Source organism: Chinchilla lanigera, unplaced genomic scaffold, assembly GCF_000276665.1.
Source record: "Chinchilla lanigera isolate Chin_1 unplaced genomic scaffold, ChiLan1.0 scaffold00024, whole genome shotgun sequence".
Classification (NCBI taxonomy): Eukaryota; Metazoa; Chordata; class Mammalia; order Rodentia; family Chinchillidae; genus Chinchilla; species Chinchilla lanigera.
In genome coordinates, this window is record NW_004955425.1 from 2,435,011 (window position 1) to 2,448,547 (window position 13,537).

The window sequence follows — 13,537 nt, forward strand, 5'->3', positions numbered from 1 at the left end:
ACTGGAGTTTTTGTTTTGTGATGTTTTTGTTATTGCAGACTTTCAGAAACTTTTTGGTGAAGTATATTTTGTATTAAATAATCCTCATACATCCAAGGGAAAGCTATTTCACATATGTGTGAACCCATACAGCTGCCACTCCCTTCATTATTGAAAATTTCCAGCACTTCAACAGATCATGAACACATTCACTCCTTAACTCCCAAAAGATACCAATACTCTGACCATGCTACAATAGGCTGGTTTTGCCTTTTTTTTTTTTTTAACTTAACACAAATGGAATCATATACCATGTACTTATTTATTTTTTTAAAAATTGAAGTAGTGTTTATGAGATTCATCCTTGTTGCTTTGTATAGCACTGGCTTTTTTCAACATTTCTTTGCATAGAAATACCATGATTGATCCATTTTATTGTTGATGAATGACTGGGTTGTTTTTATTTGAGGGCTATTGTTTATAATGCCCTGTGATCATTAATATATGTGTCTATTTTAAACACAAGCAATTAGTTCTTATGGAAATACATATAGGATTGGAATTGCTATTGTATGGATACATGTATGTTTAACTTTCACAAATCCCATCAGATTTACAAATTTATATTCCCACCAATTTATATTCCCACATATAGATGCATTACTGTCTTCTAAAGACCTATTTTCCTTGACATCTTATTTCATTGCCAATTTACTTTTAATGAATTTTTCCAAAATCTTTGAATGATAAATCCTTAGAAAAGAGGAGCTTTCATGGAAACTTCTGCCTTGCTCAGCTTTTCATCAGCCCATGTGGAAAGGAAGAGCCAGGAGATGGAAGAGTTCTAATAACACCATTTCATTGATTACTGTGGGGCCTGCGGCCTGCTTCTGTGTAAACTTTTCCAATCACTCAAGCTAGTACATGTGTTTTGTTCAAATTAGTTCAAATTGGGTTTCTAAAACCCACGACAAAAGCATTCTGCCCAAACAGATCTTGTGCCAAAAAGATCATTTTAAAGCCTCCCCTAGTCTGTTTCTACCATCTCAAAGTTTAGAGTTTTAAAAGTGAACATTTTGTTTTAACAACCACATTGTACAGCATATTATACTTCTTTACCTACTAAGTGTGTGCATCACACACTGTACTTGGGCACAGTTAAAATTCCTGGGAATGTTTGCCTAGGATATTTGTTACTGAGAGATGGGACTTTCTACATCCGCATGACTTTTAAGCGGAAGCCAAATAATATAAACATAAATCCATGTTCTTATTTTCCACAATCAAATTTCTAAACCCATCAACAAATGAAAGTAGAAACTCCTCATAGTGAGATTACTTTTCAGATAATGCTCATTTTAAATACATTATGTTCTTATGACCAAAACATTAAAGAATTGTCCTGCTAGAAAAGTTCATATAAAAGCACCTTTGGCAAAAAGTGACATAGCTAATCTTTAGGAAACTGTCTTAGTTACTTTTTTTCTTGCTGAGACAAAATCCCCAACACCCAAAGTTAAAGGAGGAAAGGTTTGTTTGGCTCAGTTTGTAGAGATTTCAGTCCATAGTTGGTTGGCTCCAGCAGAGGGGAATCACAGAGCAGAAATAGTCCATGGCAAATAGAGAGGTGAACAGACCAGAGCACGTTAGAACTCTTTCTGTCCTTTATATTTTGGGCAGGCCACTCGCCCTAGCACGGGTATAGCACTCACAACCTTAATCCTAGCCAGAACTAGGTCAAACCAATTAGTAGACTGAGTTAGAAATCACATACCCTAAATCCAAGTATGTCACACTCCAGATCCAGCCATCTCTCAAAAGCAGCCCCTATGACTTCATGAATCTTTGCGTGTGTGTTGTGGGGGACATCTAGAAACAAGCCATAACAGAGACACTATAGATACCCATGTGGAAGAAGACAAGTAACAACTACATTTGTGGAGCAGGAGACATTTCCATGTAGAAGAAATTCTAAAAGGAGAGGAGAAAGATGCATGAGCATTCAGTATGATTAGTGCGTGATGTGCCAAAGCTCTGACTTTCCTTGTGATCTTTTAAAATATTTTTTATTTTTGATAATTCAATCTGTTATTTTTTTCTGGACAGTTTTCAAAGATTAGAATTATTGGAAAAATAGAATTCATTTTTGTTGAAATTAACTCAGCAGTCATCTTTGACATAACACTTTCATTAAAAAAAATTTAATTGGCCAGACACAGCAGTGCAGCCCGTAATCCTGGCACTGGGGAGGCTGAGGTAGGAGAACTGCCGTGAGCTCAAAGCCAGCCTGGGCTACAAAGTGAGTTCAGTAGCCTGAACTACATAGGGACAGCCTGCCTCAAAAAAAAGTTAACTGAATTTTATAATGCTATTTCTCTCAACAAAGCAGAGTCTACACACTATGCTTTAGTTTGCAAGATATTCTGTAATTTGTAGATAAAACCAACAAAATGTCCCTTCACTCATTCCTACTTGAAAAGAATATGCCTGGTTTTCAGTGCAGTATATGTCTGTTTTAATTGCAGTATGTTATATTTTTCTCCTCAGGTGTCTGAGATACCACAATGGGATCACCCCTGTCTTTATTCCATTCCAGTTATCACTTTATTACCTCAGACAACTTTATGTATAGATATCCTCTGCCCTTCATAGATCACTTCTTGCTGTCTGATAACCAGTTTTTCATTCTTTTGTTCCCCCATTTCTTTTCTTGTCTTTCCTTTTTTCTTTTCCTTCGGCTAATGCATATTAGGTATACAAAATAATGGGTTTCACTTTGGCCTTCTAGAACCTTACTGTTTCCACATTAAGAGAGGAAGCACAATTTTGTCCTACTTTAATCTGGTGTAGCTTCTGACTTGCTTGTATCTCTCTTTGAAGAATTTCTAAGATAGAAGATTATTGTATTGAATATAATTTATTTATAATTGATTTTAAAAATCACATTTCTCATTGTGATACAGCATGACAAAAAATACCTTTTGGAGAGGTTATATTCGTTCATACTCAACTTTTTTTCTGTGGTACTAGGGATGGAACCCGAGGTCCCGTGCATAGTAGGTAAGTGCTTGGTCACAGATCTACCCCTACAGCCCCCACCGATAGTTTTGATAGTACCAGTTTTCTTTCTCCTTTGCCAGCATTCAGTTCTCACTGTTTCCTGTTTTAAAATATTTCTATTTTATAATTTCTGTTTGCATCTTAGAAAAGAATACCTTTTCATTGTTTTTGTCCGTTTTAATTTTTTTGTGAATTCGCTATTCATAGTTTTGGGCCATTTTTCTATTTATAGTTAGACTTGTAAAAGCTCTTTGTAATCTTTATCCATTTTGTTACTATTTTTTCCTAAGACTTTCAAATTTATATAATTGTGATAGTTTGTTTTTGTTGTCCAGAAGTACTGAAATTCTATGTAAATTTATTTTCTTTTATGCTTTCTGGTTTTGGTGTCATGTTCAGGGAAACTTATTCTAGTCTATAGCTATTAAAACCATATTTTAATGTCACTTTACATTTACTACAAATTTTAATGTAAGTAGAATTTAACTTGCAAAATTTAATTTTTCCTTAACAAGGTAGTTGATTATCCCAAATTAGTGAATAATCACTATTTCAGCTGTGAGCAGACGGACCACATTTATCATATACTCAATTCTGCCAGTGTTGAGTCTGTTTCTGGGATTCTCCATCTTTCAGCAGTCTGGTTTTTCCTTTTCCAATAATTATCCATGCTATTGTTTCTAAATGTATGATGTTACTGTCTAATAAGGAAAATGCATGACCCTTCAGCTTCTTTTATAATTTTTATGATAGTCTTTGCAGATTATATTTAAAGTAATTTTTAATACATTCTAAGGTAGTCTTATTTTAGACTTGTTGGGATTTTGGTTTGGGTTTCATATAATTTGTAGTCTATTTTAGTGAGAACTGACATTTTCCCAACAGCAAATCTTTCTATCAGAAATAACATCAGCCTTTCCACTTATTCATTGGTTTTATATTTCTTGGTAGAGTTTTATAATTTTATTAATTCTTTTTCATGTGTTACATTTATTGTTTGTTGCTGTCGCACATGTGTTTCTTACTGGTCATTACTGGTATATTCAAACAGCAATTGCATTTTTGTGTATTTATGTTGAAACTACCTACTTGAATTTCTTAATAGTTCCAAAAATTTTCCAGTTTTTTTCCTGGGGTTCACAGAAAATTAAAAAGCATAAAAAGAATAAAACTATATTTTGTGGAAATAATGATAATTTTGCATCCTCTCTTCTAGTGTGAGTACTTCATTTCACTTTTTAATTAATTGCTTTAGGTTAAATGTTCAGAACAATATTACATTGCTATGATCTAAGATGTTTATTTCTAACTTTAGTGAGAATATTTCCACCATTCACTCAGCACATAATGCTAGTCTTACAGTAACAAAATGTATTTTAAATACTATTAGGCAGTACGTGCTCAAGCTTGTTTCATGATTTGTTTGCTTTTTAAAAATCAGAAAGAAATGTTGGTTGGGGCAGCTATCAGAGTAAATTATGCTAATTTACTTACTAATATACAATTATCTGAAAATCTAGAAGGGCACTTATTCATCATGATCTAATAATATTCTATCAGTGTTTCATTTAATTTTACCTCTTAGTATCTTGTTTAGGATTTTGTTAATATTTACAAGTAAAATTTGTCAGTAGATTTAAAAAAATTTTTTTTTATTAGTATATGTTTGCCCTGCACAATAATGACATATCTCATGGGCAGTTTGTATATATACATAACACATCTCAATTCTTTTTTCGTCCTGTAGCTTTCTTTGTTTAGTAGGATTTAGTAATAGTGTCATGTTGTTTATAGCACATTTTTGGAATATTTCTTTTTTATTTTAAACTATCCCAGGGCTCAGTAAAGAAATTTATTTAAATAAATATTATTTATTTATACCTTTACTCACAGAATTATTCTACCAATTATTTTTGAAGGAGACTTTTAAAAAACTCATTTATTTCTGGCTTTGGTGTCAAATTAAAAAAAAATAGAAACTTTCTACCTACTAAAACTGTTTATGCATACTTTTGTGTTACCTTAAGTTTTCTCCCTTTCCTTAATTTTGTGTTTTTGCTGCTTTAAATATACAGTAATGTCTTGGTAGCCAGAGGAAATTTGTTCCAGGAACTCCCAAGGATACTGAAATTTCCAGGTGCTTAAATCTTTCATGTAAAATGGCATATTGTGCTTACATATAACCTGTACGTGTATTTTTGTATACGTTAAATGATGTCTGTGTTACAGTTAACACCTAGTACAGTGGAAGCTGTATGTAAATAGTATTTTACTCTATTGTTTAGGGAATAATGACATGGGGGAATCTCTATATGCTCAGTACCAATGAAATATTTTTCCAAGTTTGGTTAAATTCATAGGTGTAGAACCCACAGGTATGGAGTGCTGTGTGTATATTATACTATACATTTTAATTAACAAGTGGTAATACTTTGATAAGGCATATATTTCTCAAATAGTTCAACAAACTGGACAACAGCAAAACACTTGAATACATTGGCCACATGAGGTAAACTATAAAAGATGGCATACTCTAATTTTGTAAGTCAATATATCACTGTAGAAAAATTATCCTAGCTTGCAAAGCCCCAAAACCTTTCTCTCAGTAAAAATCATGAGTCTCTGTATCACAAAATTTCATATTTCCTGTCCCAAGCCAAGAAGACAAGCGAACTTTCTTTGAAAGAATTTGTCTCCAGGTGACTGCAAGACTTCACAGGCAACTTCATAATGACCTGACGGATGTATGTGGACAAAACCTATAATGTTTCAGTGCTTTGTGGTGGCTCAGGAACCTCACGGAGACAGCAGGGAAGAACTGGGGACAAGAGGAACGGCCTGCAGAGGAAGCCGGTTCTGAGCCGACTACAGATGACACCAAAGGAGCAGCAGAAAGGTGCACTAATGATGCAGTGTCACCCCCTGCTTCCTGCAGCTGAGGCAGCTCCCGCCGGAAAGATCAGACTGTATCAAGAAGTTCTGTAAGATTTTCTCACCCATGATTTGCTTCATTGATCTAACTTGAACATTATCACTAGACTGGGTGGAAGTGGTTTCTTGTGTTTGCTATTACTTTAAAGTGGTGAAAATCCTGCTTTTTAAAAGCAGAAATGAGATGCTTATCATGTGAGAAGACTTTACATTGATATTTAAATGATTGAAACATAATTAGTATTGCAATATCTAAAAAATATACATCTGGGCATTTAATCTAAGAAAAGAATCAACAGTGGAGTAAAGGTTTATGTACAAACCAATTTATCTCCACATTATTGGTGTCAGCCTTATAAAATCGTCATCCAAAAGTGATGCTGTGAGCAGCAAAATCACAGATAAATGACAATAATAACCAAACATGATTCAAAATAATTCAAGTTCTGTATTAATTAGCGCTCATTTTGACTAACAGGCAAAAAAGGACTTTGTTGGGAGGATGTGGGTAGATCATGCATCTGAAGAAAACATCTAACTCTTGTGGAAGATGTATTGTGTTACAATGGGTATTCAGGTCATAGGAACAAATGAAAGCTTTTCACAGGCTGTAATCATCAGGGCGAATCAACTCCATCCTCTGTCACTGTACTCCAGATCCAGAAATCTGGGAAGGAAATTCCAAATGCCTTATCAGGGCCCTATTGCACCACTTGGCCAGGGAACACATAGATACTTGGTAACAGTTTTACTAAGACGTCATAGAATAAGGAATGATAGCAGTGATTGGCTATCTCTACATGCTTTCATTCCCTTGCACCAGGTGGGAAACATGTGACTGTGTTCTGGGTAATAGTGCGGTAAGCGTGACGTTTATCACCTCTGAGGGCCCATTACCATTTGTACAGAAGCTTCTATGCTCTTGCTATTCCACATCTTTGGGCAAGATGTGGAAGGACCAGTGCTGGATGCAGAGACCTTCAGAGTATCCACCAGAAGGAGGGGCTGAATTGCCACATTATGACACAGTGTCCCATTGTACAGAGCAGGAGTGGGAAATTAATGATGTCACTGAGATGTGTGTGTGTACGGGGTTCTTTGTTTCAGAATTTGAGCTACTCCAATATTAAGCAACAGGTACTGGTACACAAAAATATCGGACTCCACTTCACTTTGCATACTTACATTTTAAAAATAGTGAAGAAGTTAAGTAGACCTCTCCATCATTTTTTATCTCATCTTATCCTCTCACATCTTATCCTCCACAAGTCTCAGAAATCTCCCCAGTCCTAGCCTACACACCTCTTGTTCTTCAACTTCGATTCCACCTCTCTCCCTCTTTGTCTCACAAGAACTTGTAGAATCATTAGGCAAAATGAACTTTACTCTGCGTGTGGGAGAGCAATGGAAACTAAACAGCTGTCAGAGAAAAAAGAAAACTTGGGGAAAGTCACACATTAATGATAATGTAACATCTATGGCGTGGAAACTTGGAAACCACCTGAAAGTGAAACAGTAGGAAAGTGATTAAATATATTATGGCATGCTCCTTATTGGTGATGTCAACAGACAGATTTAGTTTCTATGTTCATGGAGTTTATAGTCTTAATAGGAATGTTTTATAGCCAGAATAAACATGGTTTGGAAGTATAGTTATAACATAAAGAATAGAATGGCAGCATTATGAGTGAAGAACTTCAGGTAAGAAGTTGCAAATATGGCAGCATAATCTCAATTTAAAAACATATGTATATGTCCATATTTATGAATGTATGTGTATATATATACATACATGTGTCAAACTGTTAAAATGTTTATGTGGATATTGACATTACAGGTGATCTTTTTATTTTCTTTTTTTATACCTTTGTACATTTTCAAAATATTAATGATTAGTATATTTTTAATAGTATGATTTGCAAGTTAGTCTTAATTATTTTATGCATTTTTCAAATGTTAATAGAATGCATAATTGAAAACATGTATGAATCAATTCACATTTTGATATCATTTTGCTATTGAACTGAAAGACCAGTAGCAGAGTGGTTTTGTTGGCTTAGCAGATTTTTGCCTTTAATAGCCCTGTGGACCTGAATTTTTGTACTTGTAATTACTTGTTACCCAAACACCTTAGCTTTTCTTTGACATTTTACAGGTTATATATTGCGTATTCAAATACATTTATATGCATGTATGCAGCATCTAATTGAATTTTTATAGCAGTGTGTTATTCCCACAGGGCAACCAATTTGTTTATTCTTGCCTTGACTATGTCATCATGAACTCTAATGACATAAATCCTGTCTGCTCTTAAAAATAGAAGTGCTATAATTTCTATCAGATTATTCTTAAATAAGCAAATTCATATCCTTAAAATATGGAAGAGAAATGATTAATGACATTAGAAAATTTTGCTCAAATTTGTTTAGTAATTTTTCTGTGATTTTCTCTTGTCAATATGGAAATCTATAGAGATATTAAACATAATTTCTGTTGTGGTTAAAGAAAATGACTTTTCTTTAATACAGTACATACCCCATGGCGTGTACCCCTCCTGTAGCTACCATGTACCATTGAAAGAAGTGAGTGAATTATCATAGATTATTTTAATTTAGGTTATTAAAACATTTCCATAAACATAGAATTCTGAGTTTATTGAATTTTAAACTTATCTGGTTGAAACACTTATTATATTATGGCTGCAAAGTACAGGAAAACACTTCCATTTATTAGTTAATTATGTACAAATAGGGACAAATATGACTTATAAAATTTATTTCAATTATTTAAGTGATTGCTACATGAAAGAAAGTAAGAAACTGAGCTTGTGTTGGCAGTGAATTAAACTGCCAGACAGGAAGTTTTGAGGATGGATAATTTCATGATATCTGTGCCATGAATTTAGAGATATAATATCTTAATTATTTTTTCAGCTATTACATAAAGATAAACATGAAAATTTAGCTAATAGGAAATATGACCACTTGAATGGGATGGTTCCTAGTGAAGGTCATTAGGTGCCTATACTAGCTCATATTTTGTTACTATAACAAAGTTACTTGAAGCAGGCTAACTTTGTAAATAAAAGACGTTTGCATATTTAGGTCACAGTTATGAATGTTCAAGGGCATGAGGCTAACATTTGTTTAGATCTGGTGAGGGTCTTAGGGTAGATGGTATCACAGTGGCAGATGTGTGAGTGGCAAAAAGAGATCATCTATTAAAACAGGAAGCCCAAAGTGGGTAGGGGAGAGTCAGGCTTGTTTCTTTTGTAACAGCTATCTCTTGAGTATTAGCCAAAGGGTACTGTGCAACTACCTTAACCCTTCTGAAGGATGCACACTCAATGACATAGGGACCTGCCAATGGGGCCCACTTCTAAAAAGGTCCACATTGCTTCCAAATGTTGCCATATCAAAGACTAAGCCTTTAACACGTGACCTCCTAGGAAACACACTCAAACCATATTCAGACTACAACAGTTCCCTGAATAATCACAGAAAAGGAAACATGAACCATATTTGTGTTGAGATCATAGGATCTCAGATTTGTTATTTCTCTAGACAGAGGGTATCTTGTCAGGGAAGTTAGTCCACGTATCATACTTGAGAGATGGTGGAGGAAAATCCAGTAGTATTTCTTGATGTTTTACAAGCATTAGTTCACTTAATCTTGATAAGAATCTTATGAATTTATTAGTTAGTAAAGTCCTACCATAGGGAGAGGTTAAAATTTAATGTAAATACCTAAAATGAAAATCATTCTCTGAACTACTCTTGAAATTCCTTTAAATTGCCCATAAAGTATACATGATTTCATATATTCAACTAAAAAAGCTAATAACTCTGTACAAAAATGTCCATTTTAGAATATATACACAAATGAAAATGTTAATAGTTTTTGAGAGACATCGAAGATGGAAAGATTGGTGAGGAGAGGAGAAAGAGAGAGACAGACAGACAGACAGACAGACACAAAAACTTTTTCCAGGCATGTGCCTGTTATGCATCATACTCTTATTTCATGGCCTAAAATATAAATTCCTCAGTAAGATCCTGTAACTACCACGTTCTCACAGGGTAAACTAAAGCATAAAGACTAAATCCAAGAGCTTGTGAGGGATACAAAAAGGATTTAAATTTGAGATTTCATGCTCTAAACCACCAAACTTTCTGAGCACACAAACTGAATTACAATCAAAATGTACTAAATATTTAAATCAGACTTACAGAGTTTCAGGTTAAATATAAACTTTATCACTGTAGCAAATACTTGAGAGAATCGGTTTATAAAGAGAAAAATGTTATTTTGGCTTACAGTTCTAGAAATTTCAGTCCGTGATTGGTTGGTCCTATTTCTTTGAGCCTACAGCAGCACATTACAGCATATGAAAGAGCAAAACTCTGCACATCATGACCCAGCAAGAAAGAGAGGAGAAAGAGGAGGGGCTGGTGTCTCACTGTCTTCTCTGAGGGCACGCCCCCCATGACCTGAACACCTCCCACCAGGCCTCACCTTTTAAGGATTCCACAGCTTCCGTAGTGCCACCCTGGGAACAAAGCTTTACCCTCAGACCTTTTGGAGATACTTTTCCGTACCACAACACATGTCCTTATAAAAACATTTTCAGTGCTTTCCTTTCTTAATATATAAGAAAAGCAATAAGAATAATGGCTGAGAGGAAAAAGAAAAGCCCTTTTCATACTCCAGGAAGTATAAAATGGCTACAACTTGAACCTGTGATCTATGAGGCATTCTTACCTTAAACTGTATTCTTGACCCAGAAAGATAGGAAACTGAGAACAGAGGCTGCAAATTTCTGCCATACTGCAGACCAGTCCTACAATTCTAAAGATCTTTAAGCTTTCAATAGTTGTAGCAAGATCCAGTTCACTCAGTGGGAATCCTGAAGAAGGCTAGTTAGACGTGATGGTCTCCCTTTATGCAGCGTTTTGCTTTTCATGGCTTCAATAACCACAGTCAACCTTAGAGCAAAAATCTTAAATGGAAAATTCTGCAAATAACCATTTCGTACATTTTAAGTAACTTTAAAAAATATTATCTTGTTACGATTGTTCTATTTTTAGTTGTTACCTCTTATTGTGCCTAACTTTTAAGTTAAACTTTATAGCAGGTATGTATAGGAAAACATATATAAGGTTCAGCATTATCTGAACCTTAGGTTTCAGGCATTCACTGGAGACTATTAAAATGAATTGGAGGGTGCTACTGTAGCTTGCAGTGGCAGGGACAGCATCTCTAAAGGAAATCCCTCCCTGGCACTGTGAAAGAAACCCATCAGATGAGCAGCAGGGTGGAGAGCCAGGAGCCCGTGTTCACCTACACACGTTATAGAAAGAACCTGGTTGTCAGCAACACTAAACCTCTAAGGGCAAAGCATAAGGTTCCCTCGTCTATAAATCTGCCTTCCAGTAGATGGCAGCAGCTATGGCCTCCCTCTGGATCTCTGACCTCATTGTCCTCATCGTGCTGCCGGACTCCCGGCCTGAACACACCGTGGCTCCTAATTCCCGGCACTGCAGAGACAGCAAGAGGAGGTACTTGGGGAAAAAGCAGAACAGTCAAGGCAGCTACTGGAATCCTGGTCCTGCTTTCAGTCTTTCCACGTAGCTTCTGGAAATGTGAGCCATGAAGACGAATGTGGGTAATTGAAGCTTCACTGATGATTGTCTGAGTAGTGGCACCAATCAGTTGTGAAATTCAAACTCTTTATCCCATATTAGAATTTCTTATACACCTAACTCTTCCTCCCACATAATTCTGAGTATGAGTCATGCTTTTCTGCCTCTCCCAAGCATCCTTTAAGTGACACATCTTCTCGTTCTAACTAATTTTGCCCTGTTTATCCTTGGGTTTATTACTCACTCGCAATATTCATTACCATTTTAGTATTTCACTGGGGAGTAAGAAATATTGCACAGTGATATTTAAAAAAAGCTCTGAGCAGAAGTGTTAGCTCTATGAGCTCTTGATCTTACAGAAGGCTGAAAAAAAAAACTAGGGAGTTTGTCTGCTTCTGGGAGTAATAGGCCCAGAATAGAGGCTATGTATATTCTATTTGTGCTTTATTAGCAAGGAATGTGATGGTCAACACTCTTGGGCAGTGGCTGAAGGTGTCCAGATGGCTGCTTCCTCTGTTCTGTTTAAAACTGTTAGCAAAATGTGTACACAAGAGCCTGCAGATGGCCCGAGAGGTGGGAGCTGTGACACTGCCCAGCACAGTGAACTGAATTGTACATCGTGAATGGCTTTAGGTAATCTTCCCCTCCCACTTTATTCCTGGGCTAATGGGTGGGCCTATTTAAAGGTGAATTACTATTTTCATTTTAAATGTAGATTAAAAATACATTGCAACAAAATTACCTAAAACATGAGTTCAGACAAATAAATCTGTATATTTAAAAAAAAATTGACCATGTTTTCTCTACGAAAGAGCTCCAAATGTTTTGAGAAGAAAATATAAGTCATCAGGCAAGGAATAGTGTGTCAGTAGAACTCAGGGAAAAACTGAAAGAAAATAAGCCAGTAGAGCTAAAACGAGCTTTACCAACAACAAGAATAATGTAAACTATGAAAACAAAGCTAAAGACATGAGTTCTGAACTGGCTTGAGGAATCAAGAAACAAATTAAGAAAAACAAAGATATTTAAATATCATAGGGCTGGGGGTATAGCTCAATGGCATAAGTGCTTGCCTGGTAAGCCTGAGGTCATGAGTTCAATTCCAGGTACCAAAAAAAACCCCAAACAAAATAAATATCATAGAAAGTGATCAAATTGAAGACAGGGGAAGCATGATCAACACAAGGATAATTGCTTTCATGAAGAATACAGAAGAGTAAATTATACAGGAAAAGTATTCAAACACGTAATCTAAAAACACTGAAGGAGTATGTATTGCATACCTATTATGCAATTTTACACATATGGGAAAAGTATTGAACAAAAATATAATAAAAGACAACTGCTCACTAAATAGAAAACATGAAATTGCAGAAAAAACAGTTTATTCTTCAGAAAAACACTCTTTGATATAGATTAGTTAACAAACATATATTTAGGCTAAATTGCTGAACCTTAGGAAGAAAAATTCAAGGGTCAGAAACTAAGCCTTATATAAGTGAAAACATGTTTGGCCCCAGGCTTCTCAGTAGTAATACTCAGTGCCTCAAGACACTGGAACAGGACTTACCAGTACCTTCGCAGTCTGATCATTTAAATTCAGTGTTCTAATATAGGCATTGTAAATCACGTGGTTTCAGTAAGCCAATCCTGAAAAATCTACCTGATTACAAAATTCAGATGTCAAGAGATGAATAATGATGTCACAATGGATGGAGTAGTGATAGAACCCATGGGAACAGAAACCAAAAAACAGTAGAAGATTTTATTTGCTGTTTCAGTTTTGTCTTGGTTACTTTTCTCTCACTGCTGAGACAAAATACTTGACACCTAGAATTAAGGAAGGAAAGGTTTACTTAGCTCACAGTTTATGGAGGTTTCAGTCCATACTCGGCTGGCTCCAAGGCAGAGTGGCATGGCGGAGG

General features: G+C 35.4%; 1 long non-coding RNA gene across 1 annotated transcript in view; it reads right to left on the reverse strand.

The window, feature by feature from the left end:
• Positions 1 to 13,268, reverse strand: part of LOC102012665 — a 41,939-nt gene extending 28,671 nt beyond the window's left edge. Inside the window, exons 1-2 of the long non-coding RNA XR_261120.1 lie at positions 13,183 to 13,268; positions 10,732 to 10,955 (exon numbers count right to left, since the gene is read on the reverse strand). This is a non-coding gene — a long non-coding RNA (uncharacterized LOC102012665). The remainder of the gene's footprint in view (positions 1 to 10,731; positions 10,956 to 13,182) is intronic.
• Between the last annotated feature and the right edge of the window lie 269 nt (positions 13,269 to 13,537).